We start from the raw sequence: 18,469 nt of genomic DNA on the forward strand, positions 1-18,469 counted from the left end.
CCCCAAATATAAAGCTGGAAAGCCAGCAGCTCATGTTTCTTCCTATTTGAAATGGTCCCACCAGCAAACTAGCTCTCACAACCAGGTTTTCCCCTATTGAAAACTACCTTTATTGTTTCTGGCCACACAAACTTATTCCACATCAGCATCCACAATGATTAACTACCACAGCAAGCATGTGTCCTACATCTCAGGTACACCATGTTCCTGGGGAAGCGTTGCTGTTACAAGGCAATGGGAGGCAGAGGGGAGGACTGGAAGGAAAGTACCCTAAGGCAGCCAGAAAATCCTTACCAATTTTTGATGGAGAAATTTCCAGCCCTTTCTGGATTGGAGCAGCAAGAGGAAAGAACACTAAATATAATCCTGTGCCTTCACAGGGCAAGGAGGGGAACATGAGCAGCAAGAGGAAACTTTCTCAAACAAATATCACCAGATGCATCACAGCTGAATGGAAAGGATGAGCATCTGGGTTGGTGATGTTCAGATGTGTAATAGGATTGAGAAAGGTTCTCAACACGTTTAAAGAATTCAAAGAGTATGTTCAAACACAGCAGAGAAATACAGGTATATCCCAAAACAGGCACAATCACAAGCAGCTTAAGCGTACCTTGAAAAAGTGTAGGGTTCATTAAGTTGCCATCTTGTAACTTTTTGTAGGTTTGAGGACCCAACTTTGTTCAATGTCTGGTGAGATGCTCACTTTTGCTTCATGTGAATAGCTTCCCCACCTCCAACTTATCACCCTCCTAAAAGTACTGCAAGAGAAAGCTATGAAGGCTGGTATTGGATCCTTGGGTCTGACAGGTCAAACAGGAGGTCTCTTTCAGGAGCAGAAACTCCCAATTCCTCCATGAAAAGGCAACTCCCAGCAGCTCATTTAGATTCCACCATCCTCCCCTATTCGTATAATGGGACTTTGTTCCTCCTGTGCATTCTAAGTCACGGACAAAGTCAAAAACTGCTGGCAATGCTCAACCAGCCGTGCTTTGGTTGGTTAGATATTATAACACCAAGGTACCTAAACGTGGCCTTTTGGGCACTCTGTGCCAGGCAGCTCACAAACACTAAGCAGAAACACTGCTGGGTCTTGAAAGACATCACAATCTTTGCCAATGCTCTTTATTACTCTTCAGGAAATGACAGGCTCATTTTCCAGAGTGATAAAGTCCAGCGAATTCTTCCTAAACTGGATGGAAATCTGAAAGCTTAACAGACATCATAAATTGTGCATTATCTGTATTATTGAGCCACACTTATACAAATAAATACATCTAAATTAGACTCCAATCTGCAAATCCTCCTTCATGTGAATAGTAGCTCTGACTTTAGTGAGGCTACTCCTGTAAGTCAAGGAAGATGGGTCTTCTCTTTTATACTATGTAAACCATGGGTGAATTAAATTCCTCCCACACAAAGCTCTTACATAATCCCTGCCACAGTTTGCTCCTGGCTCATAGGTTGAATATTCATCTCCACGCAGCTTCAAAAGGTATATGCTTTTCAGCATCACTTTCAGGCACCTTTTTCTTTTTCATGAGGAATGTACTGTGAATTGAAAGAAGGTGGTGGTTTTTTTTTTTTTTTTTTGCATTCTCTTGTAATATAACAAGAAGATTTATGTTCCTTGCAATTAAAAAAATTGTAGTCCAAGAGCATAGCTAAAACCTTAAAAGGACTACATATAGAGAGAGACCTGGAAGAGTACTCCTTACCACCACCTCCAACACTAATATTTCCTTCAGGCCTAGGGCTCTAGGTAGCAATTGTGCATCACTGCCATGTTCTTGCCTGGACAAGTTTATTTGCTGTATGTTTTTAGTAACATACAGACACCATCTTAGAAGGTCACGGCAGCACAGAAGCTAAGCATAAAAGCCAACAGCAGTCAGGAAAGAACATCAACTTTCCCAGTATTATCCATGTCATCAACCTGTGCATTGGCAAAGCTTTTCAACCTGTGCAATACATAGAGGAACAGGTAGGCTTCACAGATGCTTTAATTAAATGCCAGTAACTTATTCCTTCAAGTATATGATGGTTAGTTAAAGAAACAGATTAAACAAAATTGGTTTGTCAGCTCAAGGTCAGCTAATATAAATAAATGGACCGCAATCTTAACAATTTTTTCTAATTGCATTGCAATGGCTTGAATATTTTGTTTCATTATGTAAATGCACAGAGGTTATGACCAAGCCAGCATTCAAATAAAAATTGTTCCAAGTCACTAAATGTATCCCAGGTTCTTGTAATTCCTCATGCAAATAAAGAGCAGCAAACGTTTATCCCTGTTTCTTTCCCCCAGCATTACACTCCCGTAGCTGAGGCAACCACACCATGCCAAGCAGCTCAGGACCTTTTAGAAAGATTAACTTCTTAAACAGGCATAAACAGCAAAAGTTCAGCTCCAGCCAGCAGAGGTGAATGGTGGGCACACAACTCACGGGCTGGGGCACAGCAGATCATGGGATGACCTCCTCGTGGAGATCATCTCCCCACCTAAAACTCCACTCACAACAGGGTCAGCCCTGAGTTTTTTAGATTACCCGAGGTTTGATTTGTTTGCAGAATGCCATTCTTTGCTAAACAAACTGCTGGGAAAAAAAAAAAAAGAAAAAGAAAGAATAAAGGTAGTAAGGACTGGCTGGAAAGAAGATAGGAAAGAACACAGCAACAAGTGCTAAAGGCATCCAGAACAAAATTTTAGGTGCTGACAACGTTCATGACACATGCCAGGGGCTGAGGAATACTTTAAATTAGCAAAAAATGTCAACTCTCCACATCCTGCTGCACATTCAACTCAATCTTACCCCATGAAGACAACAGCAATTCAAATCCAGGAAACTGCAACTCCAAGACTCCTAAGGCTGCTGGATACAACTAAGCATAAAAAACCACTTAACTTCATAACACACACCAGTTTAACAAGACCTAACCCAGTTTAACTAAAACTGTACAACCAACTTCCTCCTTCCTTTCCTTCCTCTCCCACCCCTGGGAAAAATGTGAAATACAAGTTAATGCTGCAGTAGGCAAACATTAATAGTGACTGAAACCACTTAACCATCTATTCTCCTTTCCCTTCCCCTCATTTTTATTTTAAGAAAACCCACATAACCCCTGAGAAGGGTTCCAGCATAACAGAATTTTTCCTCCTTTGCTAGACTGAGTATAGACCTGATTTAGGATTAAGTGCAATTCAACACAAACCTTATCTCAAACCATAAATATCCAAGATTAAGAGATGCTGAGTGAATTGTCTGAGAGGACCACACAAAAACCAACAACAAATTATTCTGTATCATCCACACAGTGAGCTCGTTGCACAAGGGTAATTGCAAAGAGCAGAGTACACAGCACCTGGATGGGGACTATTCATGCTATTTTCAGGGACCTGCAAAATGCTTCAAACTTCACAAGAAAAACCCTGTGTTCTGTAAGTCAGCTCTACTCCATTTCACTGCGTTCAAAGTGTGACCGATGTTAGGAGTCTGATCAAATTCCTTGCTTTATCCACGCTTGAATTAAAGCTTTGGCTCAGCGAGGGGAAGCAGACCAAGTTACATGAACTTTTCTTTTCTCAGCGGACGCTGGCCATAAGTGCTGGTGCCAGCACCACAGGTAACATCAGCAAGTTCCAGGGAGTTTCGGTCTGGTTACAAACAAAGGGATTTCAGCTTTTGATGAAGCAGGTGGTATTTCTGCATCTCTTGTTAAGACAAAGTGCAAAACTTTTGTTTTCATCTGTAGATAATATATTAAGCCTCTTTAAAAGTCCAGACTACTCAGATCTGGGAAGTGGGGATTTCTTCAAATAACTAATCAAATCATGCTCACATGGTTGGTTTTCAGCTGTCTACTACTGATAAATACCAAAAAAGTTTCAAAATATTTATAGGTCAGATAGAGGCAGTGTGAGTGCCTCACAAAGGCAGCAGGTGCCACTTCTGTAGAGGGAGCACAACATCTGACCACAACAGCTTTATCAATTCCAGATGAACCTTCCCCAAATCTCTCCTGAAAAAGCACCTTCTCATTCTGTCCCTGCCATAGGCAGCACCAAAACACTTTTGGCTTGTAGCCTTCATCCCCACACATCCATCACCAACCTTGGTCCAGGTTCAGCTGCTGCTCTTCAAATAACTCTTCTCCAGCTCCAAGGATCTCCATGCCCATCATGGGGAGAAGAGCAGCTAACACTAACCCAGCTCCTCCCCAGGGAAACAAATTAAAAGTCCAAATGGTTTCCCTAAAGGGCAAATGCCAGACCTCTGTGCAGGGCCTGGGGGAGAGACAAGGAAGGAACTGGAGGAAGAAACGCTTTGTTTACTGCCAGGAACCAATGCCCAACATCATGCGTGTGGGGAAGAGTGTCAAGATATCCATGGGCACCCCTGGAACAGGGCGAGGAGAGATAAGAACCTTTATTGGCTTCAAACAGACTTCTACGGATTCTATGGATGAGATCATAGAACTACAGAATGGTTTGGGTTGTAAAGGGTCTTTAAAGACTACTTAGTCCAATGCCCCTGCCATGCGCAGAGATACCTATCACTAGATCAAGTTGCTCAAAGCCCCATCCACTCTGACCTTAAACACTTGAAATGGGAACAGAAATGCTCGATCCTCGAGGGACAGACTGACAAACCCACGGCAGAAAGGAGGATGAGGAAAGAATTGATGGCTTGGGTCAAATGGGAGGAGTGAGCAAACAAGGAGAGAACCGGGTCAGGGTGAACCTGCGTGACTCAGCCCAGCACTTGCACAGCAGGAGCTGGAAATCTCCACGTTTAAGAGCATGCACATGCAAATGCAATAATATTTTACAATCCTACAGCACTTTTAAAGCGCTACAAATGCTCCATAAATATTAATTAAGAAATAGCACCTGCAAATCAGAAGCATAAGACGGAGATATCGCCATCTCAACATTTAACACCATAATGACGCAGGAGGCAAAAACTGCTTTTAAGAAGTCGCATAGCCACACTTCTCCTGTCTCAAAGAACCCAGGCTGTGTCCTCCAGCCAGGCTGCACAGCACTTGCTAAAAGCGGCTGTTCAGTATTTGAATTCAGACTCCTGTTTCAGTGCGTGACCCGATGCCTTGCACACCGCAAGCGATCCCAATACAGCCGTCTCCCTAAGCCAGACCTTGATCGCCAGCCAAGCCCAGCGCAGAAGTAACCTTACCGAAGTAACACCAGTGTGTGGTTGTAAATTGTGATTCTGTGCTTGAGTTTGCCTTATCTGCCTTCCCTAGCATTTTGGCTGCACAAATTATCTTCAGCAGTTTCATCTTAAAGTTCATGTTTTAGAACACTGATTTCCCTGAAAAATATATATATATTTTTTTAAATTGCTTTTATTAGGTCAACCACATCTGCCAAGTTTTAACAGACTACTTCTTTGTCAGCCGTCTAGTTTCAAATTCACCTTTACATATAGCTTAAAAGGAGGCAAAAAGTCACCACAGCAAGCAAGTGGGATGTGATGCTTAACATAAAGGTTTATGTGAATACACTTTAGAGTGCCAGCTGAGGGTCAAAAATCATTAATTTACTGTGCAACGCAGGAGAATTAAGGAAAAGGAGGAAACCTAGCCAAAACTTGGAAATATGTATACTTCTGATTAATACAAGGCTACTAGGAAAAAGCAGATGTGAAGTCACACCATGTTTTATTCAGGGGAAAAGCCAAAGCCTGCAAGAGCCAAACAGAACTCAGTCTATGCAGTGGCAGACACTGAAATACAGCAAACATTACTCCTTCAACATTAATAAAACATGTTGTATACAGAGCATTATTTTTCTCTTCAGTCCTTGAAACCTTGCCAAGTCATAAGCTTTTTATGGGAACATTGAAACAGATGTTGATCAGAGCCATACCCATATGAGCTTTAAAGTTTACCACCACTTAGAGGTACAGGCTTCCCCCCAAGTCTCTCACGCATCTGCAAATTTGTAATTTTTTTGAAAAGCCTGATGAACTAAAAGCCCATACACCCTCAGTCTAAGATACTGAATTCCCTCTTGGATTACGAGCTGAACTCAGGCCTTGAAAACACTACAAATTTCTCCACCCCTTAAATTAATTTCCTCAAAGGCAAAATTTTTATGTTTTATATATGAAAAATGATACCTATTTGGTAAAAAAATTACAGAGCCAGAGGTCACCTCATTACCAAGAACACTATATTCTCTTGCCCATTCCTCCCCATGTTCATTAGCATCTGCTTTTCCCAAGTTCTAAGCTTTATTTTTTTCAAAAATGTAACACCAATTCAAAAAATACAATTAGTTTGGAAGTACAAAGCTGCTGGCATCCAGACAAGTGCTTCATCGTTTTGTTGTTGCATCTAATGTGATAGAGCTTCAACTGAGTTCCAAAACTTCAAAAAACTAAGAGGCTTCTTCCTTTTTAATTAATGCAGTAATGAAATTTAACAGCCTGGCATGGAAGCCTCTCTCTAGCATTATGTTTTTGGAATTACTCATCTACTCCCACACCCTACAAGACTTTTTACAACATGCTACCCAGTACTTTACCCTTTCCAGTTTAAAGGCTTTGATTTGGAGTCCTCTGTATCAAGCCAACTAGGGTAGCAAAGATGCTGCACCAGAAGATATGCAAAATATCTGCCATCCTTAAAATCTACTCATCCTACATGCCTCCTATCTGCATTCTGTAACTTCAAACTCTGTGTCCATTGCAACGTATCTCCATTGATACAAGTTTTAAAAGGTATTAAGTAGGTGTGCAATGTCCTAAAATTTAAGGGGAAATGGACAAAAAGCACACAGCCTACATCCAAGTAGGTCTCTTTCAGGTCCCTGGGCTGGGAACTTCTGTGTTCTTTGTATACCATCTTGATTTATGTTTATTTAAATAATGACAAATATTAGTTTTAAATTTATAGTCATTGCTTCATAAGATGTCTCCAATCCCTATCAGAATAAAGAGCTTATACTAAACAAAACAGTTTGTTTAGACTACTAGTACATCTAATAGGAAATACTTAGAATCCCATATGTTCAAAGCAGAACAAAATTACAGCCTATCATTCCATAAAGGTCTCCTATTATATCTCCTTCTACCAAGAGACCAGAAGGATCATGTGCAGATCACAAGGCCTGAAAGTTCAAGTCAAGAGAAGCTGGTCTGCAGAACCTCTGAGTCCATCAAAAATGTCACATCAGGCCCAAAAAAACCCAAAAAAGTAAAATAAAACAAACAAAAAAAAAACACGTAGTGTTTTGGTAGCAGTAAAATGGCTAGAAGACATGGGAGAATTAAGGAAGGAAAAAACAAGCCAAAACCCAGACATACATACATTCCTCCTTAATGTGAAGCTACTAGGAAAAAGGAGATGTGAAGTCATGCCTTGTTAATTCAGGGAAAAAGCAAAGAACTAAAACAGCCGCTCGAGCTCACTCTGCACAATAAGCAACAGAGAAATAAGAGTTCAAGGACAGCAAGACTATGACTTCAAGACTTTCATACATTATTTGTGTTGGCTGTCCCATCACTCCCTTATTAAGGAAAGGCCAAAGCTTTTATTCTGTTGTTCTTATTATTCATTTGTATCTACAAACACACAGAAGTCAAAGGTTCAGCAACTGCAAAGCGCCCAGCGCTTAAATGAACGTTGGTCTCTGTCAGACCCGTCTGACTGGGATGTACAAAAATTCAGAGGAAGATTTTGGAATTTTTATGTTTTATATAATCTTAAAACTAATTTTAAGCCTAAGGCAGATTAGAAGAATTAACCATCTATTGTGTAAAACCTTGTATTTGTTTCTACTGTTGATAGCTACTGAACAAAACCTCTTAGGGCACAGCACACACCTGTATGGGAACAGGAGAGGTCACCTCCATCCAGCATGCAGAGACCCAAAGTACTCAGAGTGACACAAATACCACAATTGTACCCAACAGCCCAAACACAGTAATACAGCAGCTTTCCATCACAGAATAGAAGAAAACTATGTTCAATAAAACCAAAAGTGAGTTTTAACGCTACCTTAAAATAACCACTCACATATGCAAACCAATCACTGGTACAGGCACTCAAGTGTGAAAGCAAAGACAGAGCATCACCCTCTCCTTCTCTTTTGAGTACATTAAAAAATTACATGTTTCTATAAAGATGTTTCTTTGTATCCAGGTCTTATATTTTGTTTCATATTGATTTTGTGCTATGGAACTGTGCTTGTACAAGAACTAGCAGAGCAAAGCATTCCTCCACGGTTGATGCTCTTTTGTGCTAGGGCCACAAATAGAAATTGCATGAGATAAATACTTAAAATCATGGATATTTAGTGAAATCTCCTCAGCACACTTTACATGCCCTCTCGCCTAGTGATTGCACCAACTCTTCCCTCTATTTATACACTGGAAAAGCATTTCCCCAATTTATACACAAACTGACAGCAAGACGGTTTTGAAAGGGAAAGAAAGAGAAAAGCAGCACTCAAAACTCCAAGGATTATTCATGAATAAGCTGAAGCCCAATAAACTTGGCTACCGAAGAAAGATAATCTTCTCTAGCTTATGCCAAGTGGGTCAGACAGAGGAAGAACTTCAGCAATCTTCAAAGTCAAAGCAGATGGAGAAGTGAATAAATGCCCACGTGAGCGAACAGGAAACAAGCTTCTGTTCGTTTTAGCTTGTTTCAGAGCTTCAGTTTTCTAGACACCATCAAAAATGTCAGACCTTTAACTGACATGGGCAGAAGAGCTCACTTCTGTAACAAGTATTAGGAGAACTGCAGAGTAATTACTTAAGATTGCTATTGAATTGCAAAACAAAAAAAATGTCCTGGTGTCAGCAGATTGAGGATGTTGCTGAGCTGGGCAGCAGGGAAACAGGTAAAGTGGAGGAAAGGTGCTAAGAGCCCGATACTGTGAGAAACATTCTTTGCTTTGTAGCTATGAAAAAATCTCCAAGGATTCCTTATCATTAGTGCTTCACTATCACTGAGAAATATTTATGTAGCTGTAAAGTTGGCTCTACTTTAGAGCTAATTGTAGCTCTAAATAAAGCATTTTTAAAAAATAACACACGAGCTTTTAACTAATTTTTTTACCCTTTTCGAAATAAAAAAAAGCCAGCAGTCTACACATGCCACAGAATAAGCATAGATCGCATTCCTTAAGAAGCTAAGTTGACCTCTTGGTCCTTTCTCAGGCTTTACATCTCGAGACAAGATCTGGGCCCGGACCATTTCCATATAGAGGGATACATCTCTGTCTCAGGCTAACCTCATCATCCAAGTGGTGAAACCTAAAACCAACTAATCTCTCCCAGGGTTATGCTTGTGGAACTGGGAATCCCTCCATCTGCCTCAGCAAAATAAAAAGTTCACTGGCTGCAAAATAAGCAGTACATTAACTACAGAACAATAGCCCCTCCAGTCAATGTGCTTTGTGCCACCCACCAAGGGCTAACCATTTTCTATCAGATCACTCCCCTAAAAAGTAAAATATTTCATACTTTGAAGAAAGAGCTTGTGCAAGCTGACAATACACAACTTCTTTTGGATCCATACCAAGGAAGGACTCCCTTCCTCCCTGAATTCCTGGGAGTTTTGCAAGCTTTCTGCAGTCAGAACCAGCAGACCCTGAAGGAACACAGAAATATAGTTTACCATGTTGCTTTTAAGCAGGAGCTTTTAAATTGACTGAGCTGGGAACCACTGTAGAAGTATTCAGTCCTATAGTGTGCTAGGGAGACACAGAGAGCCAAGGACGTGCTGAGGAGATGCTCACCTTCCAAAGAAAATACTGCTAAAAGAAATAGGCATCCTTCCACCACCTATTTTAGGAGACGGTTGCTGAGCTGCATCAGCTATTCCACTGTGTCTCTATGAGTGGTTTTTGCCCAAGAGTTCTTCTGAAAGAGCCAGATCTGCAAAACCTGGAAGAAAACTCCATAGGAAGAGACACTGAGGAGTTGCACAACACCAGCCCACTCCAGATATGCACATCTTCCTTTACGCAAACTCAAGTCATCTTCTCATATTCAAGCTATGTTGTCTGGAGCGTGGACAAGAATGGAATAGGTATATAAAATCTTCGCTCGTTTTTCTGTGTCTGAGTGTTTGCTCCCAAGAAGTTTGCTAAGAAGTGTGAAGGAGTGGGGAGAGGCTGTGCTACAGGTAACAATAAGAAGGGATCTTCAAATTGTAATCCCTTTAGCATTTTTTCTTATTATCAGTTATCACCACAAGCTGAAGAGTTATCTGTCTTGCTTTATATCACTTTTTACTATGACAACTATACCTTTTAGCAAAGATACTTTCATTCTCAAGGCAGCTTTAAATATTTAAGATGCAAATCAAGGATTCCCCCGTGTGTCTTTCCCCATTAAATATATATATATATATATATATGTAAAACAAACAAAAAAACTGGAAAAAAAATGTTATGCTTGAAGGACCATGTAAAATTGTATTTGCTACAGACACACCTTTTGTCTGCACTCTAGTATAGGGCGAAGAAAAAAAAGAGATGTAAGTTCACAAAAACTCAGATCAGCTTTTTAATAGCACCTCCACAAAAAGGAGGGTTTTTTCCCCCCCTCTTATGTGACACATGCGTTTGACCTGGGTCAACACTGATGTGGGGAGTTGAAAAGGAATCACCTGATGAAACAGAAATACGCTCCCTCTGAACTATATTGCAGGAATCACAGCCAAGCACCTCAACCACAGCAAACACAGTAAGAGCTTTCTCGAACAGCACACGTTCTGTGTCAGCAGAGCAGCATTAATACAAAACTCAATTCAAATAAAGGAGTAATGACCCTTCGGAAAGGGCAGGGCTTCATCAGGCTTCCACTGTACCAAACAAAGACCATCTAAGATGTTCAAACCATTGCAAAAAAAAAATTATTAAATCAAAAGGAGGAAAACAGTGTCAGCTTTGTGTGCGTTTCGTTGTTGAATAATGACAGTGTTTACCTTTCCAGCATAACACATTACTGCTCTGGGCCCAACTTTAAAGTAGAGTACATGACAGAATTAATTACGTCCTTTCCTCTTAGCAACAATTCCCTAGGTTATTTATTAGCTAGGTCTGCATATATTCATAGATGTGTCTAATGCACAAAGTTAAAAGGATTTAAAACTGATGCCTAAATACTTCCCTGGTTTGCATACTCCACTCTCTGGACAGGCAGCAGCATCAATAAATACAGCCTCAGGCTGCAAATTAGTCACTCCTTAAACTACATAGAAGTCAAGGGAAACGTGGGTGAACTGCAAGCACGCTGTGACGGGAAAGCACATCTCATGAGCAACGCATTGCTTGATCCCAAGCAACAAGCTCTCTGAGATACGTACCACGGAGAGCTCTGCCAAGGTCTTTTTTTCCAAATTAGAAAAATGCAAAGGATGCCAGCTTTGTCTTACTGTCGCACTCCTGCTTGTGGTTTAGCAAAATGTCACAAAGAACATCGATCAGGACTAGAAAGTCCAACTTAGGCGGAGCACCCGCAGCTCGGAGGCGACCGGCCAGTGTGTGTGTGTTTCTGGGAAAGGCAAAAGCCACACCACAAAAGGCACCTGGAGTTCAGTATCTGGGCAAAGGAACGGCAGACAGATAAACCCAGACAAGCTACCTAGAAGGAAAACTAAAGGGAACCCAAGAGCCCCTCTGGAGTTTTCTGTTTTGTTAAAACGAATTTTCAAGGCTGAAGACCTATTTACTCTCTGAGAGTCTTCCCCAAAGAGGGACAAATGCCAGGAAGAAGCAGACTGAAGAATTCTCATTTAAAACTGGATCAATTTTATTTCATTGAGGTACATGATCTCCAGGGACAGAGGCCAGAAGCTTCTACGCTGACCACCCACTGGAAGGAAACCAAAGGAAGGGTGGGTACAGCTACAGACCCGGCGGCAGAAAACACAGAGAGGAAAAAAAGAAAGCCCTTTCACAGACACTTTACAAAGAACGGCAACACTTTTATCTTCATCAGCATAGATGCCAGGTTACTATATTCCTGTGTGAATACTGCAGTCGCTGTTTGGCCTTAGTTGGAGTTGCTTGTAAACCTGGATAATACATCAAATTAGCTGCATATCCGAGGATGAACTTGTTGCCTTGCATCAAAGGTCAATCAAATCTTCTCTCCATCACAAAGAAAGGAAAATACAGTACATTCTGGTACAACAGCACACTTAGTCCTTCCACCCACCACCCAAGCCACTGCTGGGCTGGACTTGGGCTCACAAGAACATCCTTGTGCTATGTAATAGCACAGGAACTCTGTTAACTAAAGTATTTAGAAGTAGACAAGACCATGTGGTGGCAATCAATGCTCAGAAACCCTGTTTATCACTGATCAGCTTGAATTTAGCATCTTAGAGATGTAGATGGAGTTCAGAGGATGGAAGGGGGGGGAGTGTTGAATTTGTTCAAGTTCTCCCATCTTTTGTGCTAAAAACATATAAAACTCTCAATCTTCTTATGATTTGCCCTCCACGTCAGAAACTCCTACCTAGAACTGTTAAAGGAAAGATAGAGAACAGGATGGAGGAAGAATGACTGTATCTATAGACCTGGAAGTATTAAGGCTTCATTTTCCTAACAAAATGACACTGATACCAACAAACCAAGTTTACTTTTCAGACAAGAAAACAACCAAATGCAGAGCACCTCTTGGAAAAAAAAAAAAATCAGTGAGATTATGCAGTAATGTGCAGATGAAAGCTGTATTTCATTATCCTGTACCATGTCCACTTCATTTGATTAAATTAATAAATGAGGTCCTTATGTCATACTAGAGGCATTACCCCAACTTTTGTTTACTACTTCTCTCTAGCCTTAACCACAGCACACGCAGCACAGCTGGCTGGCAGCTCACAGTTACAACACAACATGCAGAATAAGTTAAGATAGAGGAAGTGATTCTAAAAAAGACCCACAAACCAAAATTAAAAAAAAAATAAAATCTTGCTTCACTTACCTAAGCAAAATTGTCATTAGAGAGTTTTCAAGTACTAAAATCCAAGAAAAAAGGCCTGAAAAAAAAAAAAAAAACAACACAGAAAAGGGCAAAATTTTAGTAAGTAGGATAACTATTTTTTCTTGGGAAGATGAAAAATCAGTGATTTAAAGAAAAAATAAGTATATTCACGCCATCAGTTGCATTTCAGATAGCTATTTGTAACAAAAAGGTGCTCCTCGGGCAGCAACCATATTCAAAACAATGGGGCAGATTTTCCAGTGCTGTTGCCATCATTACACCAGTGCAATTCCTCAAATGTCAATCGCATTGGACTGCAATAAAACAAGCGTTATCCAGCAGACAAGTCAGGCCTAAGGCAATTAACTAAGTTGCCCCATTTAGATTTTCAGTCATTTGTTCCTCCCATCAAGCTGGATTATCAGAAAGTCTGGACCAAGTTGTGGGGCGGGAAGCGAGGAGGAGTCACCCACCCCAGTAAGGCTGAAGGTGGCAGGAACTGAAAGTGTTGCATATAATAAAATACCCAAACCACCCCAGGGCTAATTGCAAAAGACTGCAAGACAGGGTGGGTTGTTATTAAGAAAGCTGTGGTACACAGAACTTCATTATGGGTATAAAAATCCAAAGCACAGCGCAAGTTACTGGTAGAAATGGCATGTGGCCATGACAGGTCTTACCAAAATCACCGCTACCAAAAAAAGCACTCCAGGCTCATTAAGACTCATGAATGCAGACTAAAATAAAAAACACACCCAAACTGACTGAATATGGATGACTGCAAGCCTCCAAATCAAAGAGGGAGCTGATCACTGTTTAAGAGGAAGAAGTCGTTGCTTGTTCCAAGATTAAAAACTTATAATTCTGGCCCGAGCTGAAGCACTATCATTCACTAATCTGGTACAATTTAGTCGGGCTGATCCTCTGCTCAGACAAACAAGGCATTATCAAAAGTTCCTCTATTCATTTCGCTTCCTGTTAGGCAGTGAAAGCCCCTTTTATACGCTCCTCGAGAGGCTGTTAAAGCCAGGGAGGACTTTCCGATAGAGAAGATAAGGTAGTTGGATTTATTCATGAGAGGAGGAAGGGAAGTCATACGAGCTGATTACAGCTGCTCCAAAGCTGAAGAGTGGAGGGTTTGGAGGAGGGACATGGAAAATTATGGATTTCTTATTAATAAGCATTATACCAATAGCATTATTGCTGCAATTAGACATTACCTCTCCCCATATTCAACTATGTAATTGAGATTTTACTGTTCTTAAAAGAAGCTGGCATCACCAGGTATGCACATGACATTGACTCTGGCTAGTTTATCCTTTGATCTCAGGTATTATTCTTTTTTTGAAATTTTTTCATTTTCTCAGTCTCTTAAAAATACTCTGCCTTGTCCTTGTATTTTTGAATTATTCAGAGGGAAGACACTGTCTAGGAAAAGCTCTCCAGATTAAGTCAGTTCATGTGCAATTTTCAGGGTCAGATCCTGTTCTTATTGCCAACATGAGCACTCAGACTTCAGTGGAGCAGGATGGTGATTTCCACATTACTTAACATGTGTCAGCAATTTTGAACAGTTGCTTCGCAGATTCTCAGAGCTAACCAAGCAAAGCCCCACCACTGAGAGCCCAGTATAGCACTTGGCTGATGAAAAGCTGCCTGGAAACTCTATCAAGCCTCTGAACATCCCCCCTATTAATGTTCAAACAATCTGGTATAGTTAAAATAGTTTTTAAATGTAACAAGATGGAAATACAAACAAAAACACATTTCTCAAGTTCCAAAACATGGAGCTAAAGCAGCAAAACTCTACCAAAAATTAGGGCTAACAATAATGGTCGCAGGGGTAAACCCGGCCTCTTCCTTCCCCTCTCTCAGACTATTCTTCTCCAAACAAACCAGCCAAACAAACAAGAATCAAAACAACCAGAGCAGAAAATAGTACGCAGCTTTAAAAGAGAAAAAAAACCTCAGCTATACTTCATCATTACTCCATCCAGTCTAGATACACAGAGTCATTAACCATTTTCCCCTCTGACAATGCTAAATGAGATCAATACAAGGCAAAATAATAAAATGGTCAACAGACTATTATATGGACAGGAAGACTTAAAAGACAAGGTGATACATTTTTGAACAGGCACCAGTTTGAATCACACAGGGATGGAGTGTAAATCACTTCCAGGCAGAAAGAGCGAACAACCAAACCTAGAAGGGCATAAAGACCCAACAGAGATGGTCCACAGGTCACTATGTGGAAGGTGCAGTATTGAAAATACCTAGGTAAATAGGGACAAGGCTGCCTCTTGCAAATCAACTCTTGCTTTGCAGAATACCCGTGTGCACTCAAATAGCAAAGAACTACAACAACACCCAGAGCTTATTTCGATCCAGTTTCTCCTTTAGGTTATTATTAACTGTATACAAAACTTCAGAACAAAATGTACAGACACTTCAGTTTGCTCAGGGGTCACGTAATTTCTCCTCAGCGATCCAGCAGAGAATTAAGGAACCAGGATCCAACAGTCGCTTTCTATCCTGCCACCAGCCTGCATCTCTTCAGACACATCCCTTTAGGCAAAGCTCAGCTGGCACTTGCTCTCCCCAGTTTGTGCTGCACCAGAGATCTCATCTGTTGCAATCACCAACTTCAACCGTAAAACTACAGCTGCTTATTTGGCAAACACTCAGATTTAGGGTATTCCAGAAAAAGCTGCCAAGTCTCATATTCCCCACATAGTAAATAAGGGTAATATTGCTCACCTACCTTCACACGTGCTTTGCAACGCAATGTCTGAAGAGACAACAATACTGCTATAAATCTACACTACACAAAAGCAATTGTACATATTACTTAATTTGCAGTTTAGCACTATTAATAAGGCCAAGTTTATCAAAGTGCAAAGGGTGTTTCCTACAGTGCAAATGTTGTAATGGGATGACAAGACACAGCCTGCTTGTTCTGCACATTTTGTAAGATCGTTGGGTCTTTCCTGTCTGAAAACAACTCTTGTTGGACCAATATTTAATCAAAACAAAGGAAGAAAGTGCACCCAGACCTTCCCATTTGTTTTCAAGTCTGAGGAACCCACACTGGCAAGTTACAGCTGATGAACCATTGCATGGAAAGGAAGAGGCATCAACTAGATGTTCCTTGGCCAACTCTTTTCAGCTTGATAAAGACACAGCTGCACCAGACGCTACTACAGCAGATGTGAGGGACTCAGACTAGGTCTAAACACTCTTCCCCTCCAAGTTGACAAACTAGAAGAAAACCGTAACAGGCCAATGCCCACTGTGACAGAGCTGGATACAACTATTTTTGTTCAGTTAAAGTATGACTTTACATACAACAGTTTCAGGAAAGCCAAAGAACAACAGGTTTACTTGGCTCTTATAATTCACTGCCTGTCTTCAGCAAATTCACAGTTGGTTGTTGTGATGATGCTGGGGTTTGGGTGTTTTTTTTGTTGTTTGTGTTTTTTGTTTTTTAACCCTCAAAACTAAAAGTCCCTACTTCTAAAGACCATGTTAGGATTTTCCACCTCCTTCGTAGTCCTGGCTATGGATACACAGACACCTAGTTTCTAGCCTCTGTACTGTTAGAAGTTACACTTGGAATAGCTGTAACTGAAGGCAACAGACAATTTCAATAGTAGTTTCTTCATCATTCCAAGAACCAGTTTTCACCACACAAGTCTGCAATTCCAGTTTTCTGCACACATTGAGGGGCCCATGGCACAGGTACGTCCCAGCGGCTGGACTTCAACACATGCCCAGGCAGTTCTACAGTAGAACCATGTTTAGACGGTTAAAGAAGGTGCCAACAGAACTCGGAGAAGAAAGTTGGAGCAGAAATCCAGAAACCAGAGAGCAAACCCCACGGACGCGACTGAGACATTGCAAATTCGTGATGCTTTGAAAGAGTACGGGTTTGCCATCTCGCTCTCTGCGGGAAGCTGCAGCGCACGCTCAGCGGTGCCAGAAAGGTTAGAGGGCTGCCAGAGCATGCACAGGAGAAGGTTTGTGTGCAAACAGAATAAACAGCCTCTACTAAATTCTTGTAACCAATTAAGCAACAATTCTCCACTGAGAATACAGCATTGCCCAGCTGCTTACCTAATCCTCAACCCCTGCTTTTGAGCTGGCTTTCTACTTTTCAGTCTTCCCTTCAGAAGCAAAAGACGACTGAATGCCGATTCTCTACACATCCTTGTTAAAACACAAATAAAAGCCCTGCAAAGATAATCAGTACTCAAAAGTAACCTAAACACTAACGAGCTTTTACTGGCAAGTCTGCACACATTAATATTGTGAGTAGCCATGCTAAATCCACACAAATTATGTATCTGCAAGGCTCTCTTCCAGCCTGAACTGGACTTCAAGCCTGGAAGATGACTATAGACTTTCCCTGGTCTGCATCCCTGTGTTAAGTTACTCAGTGATGCTAAGCAGATGCATCTTGAATGTGCTGCTTCATCTCATGTAAAGGGGGAAGAAAAGGAAAAAATAGTCAGAAACAGTACTTATCTGAAGAAAAAAAAAAAGCAAACATTTTAAAGTAAGTACTGCTACTGTTTGTAGAATGGCCTGGAAAAGAGATACATCTGAAATTCCTTTAAATACACGTGTTCAGCTTTTAAACTGCGTGTGAGTCAATATGACAAACGAGCCCAGTTAGGATTGGTCAAATGAAGCCGAGGGTCCTGTCCCTCACCCTTTTCCTAAGTAAGTGAGCGCAAATTTCTGGCATAGACACTGGTGTGTGAGATTTTAACATTCCCTTTTCCATAAACAGTCATACATCAAGCTCTAAAAATTTGCTTCACAGAAACATTTGCACTAGTAAAACTCAATTATTTTAATATTTGTATGACACATGCAGGAGGGGTGCATAAAAAGGTTATGGTGAGCTCATTTAAGAATTTAAACAAGTACTTGATAAAAAGTTTCTGAATTATTCACTCAGCTCCACTATTAAATCAGGCTTCCAAAGGAGTCTTTAAACAATAGCCCAGAAGACGCTGTTATTTGTAACAAAAAGGCAGTATTGAAGTCATCACTCTGTCTCACAGAGCAAGTCATTCATAATCGCAGTTGTAAATGCACAGACACAGTGTCATGCGTTGGTTCACAACACTGCCGGACTAACTGGACACTTTGAATATTTATATTTATTCTTTTCTGGAGAGGCAGCACCATTTCTGTCTAAATATCTTCAGTACTGATTTTTATGCTCCTTCAAGAACATCCCAAGTTGCAAGAAGCACTTAAGAACAATACTAGGCAAGATTGGGACAATCTTTTGTATTGATTTATTTTTATACCAACCCACATGGGCTGGCACACAAGTATTTTGCTATGCTGCTCAAAGCTTCAACTGAAGACACCACCATGTATCTCTCAATTATAAATGTTCTCCTTGCATATATATATTTTTTTTTTTATATTTTTTTTTTTCCAAACCTCAGCATTCCCTTGGAATAGAGAGAGGAAAAGCAGCA

The 18,469-nt window shown here is 40.8% G+C and overlaps 1 protein-coding gene across 6 annotated transcripts in view; it reads right to left on the reverse strand.

The window, feature by feature from the left end:
- The window catches only part of AKAP13 (A-kinase anchoring protein 13), a 215,089-nt gene that overhangs the window by 180,810 nt on the left and 15,810 nt on the right, over positions 1-18,469 (reverse strand). Inside the window, exon 2 of one of the 6 annotated variants that reach the window (XM_082061425.1) lies at positions 12,969-13,023. The exons of the other annotated variants lie outside the window; for them this stretch is intronic. The gene's annotated coding sequence lies outside the window, so the exon portion shown is untranslated. The remainder of the gene's footprint in view (positions 1-12,968; positions 13,024-18,469) is intronic. 6 annotated transcript variants of the gene reach the window in all.

The sequence above is a fragment of the Streptopelia decaocto genome (assembly GCF_964273445.1).
Source record: "Streptopelia decaocto genome assembly, chromosome: 9".
Taxonomy (NCBI): domain Eukaryota; kingdom Metazoa; phylum Chordata; class Aves; order Columbiformes; family Columbidae; genus Streptopelia; species Streptopelia decaocto.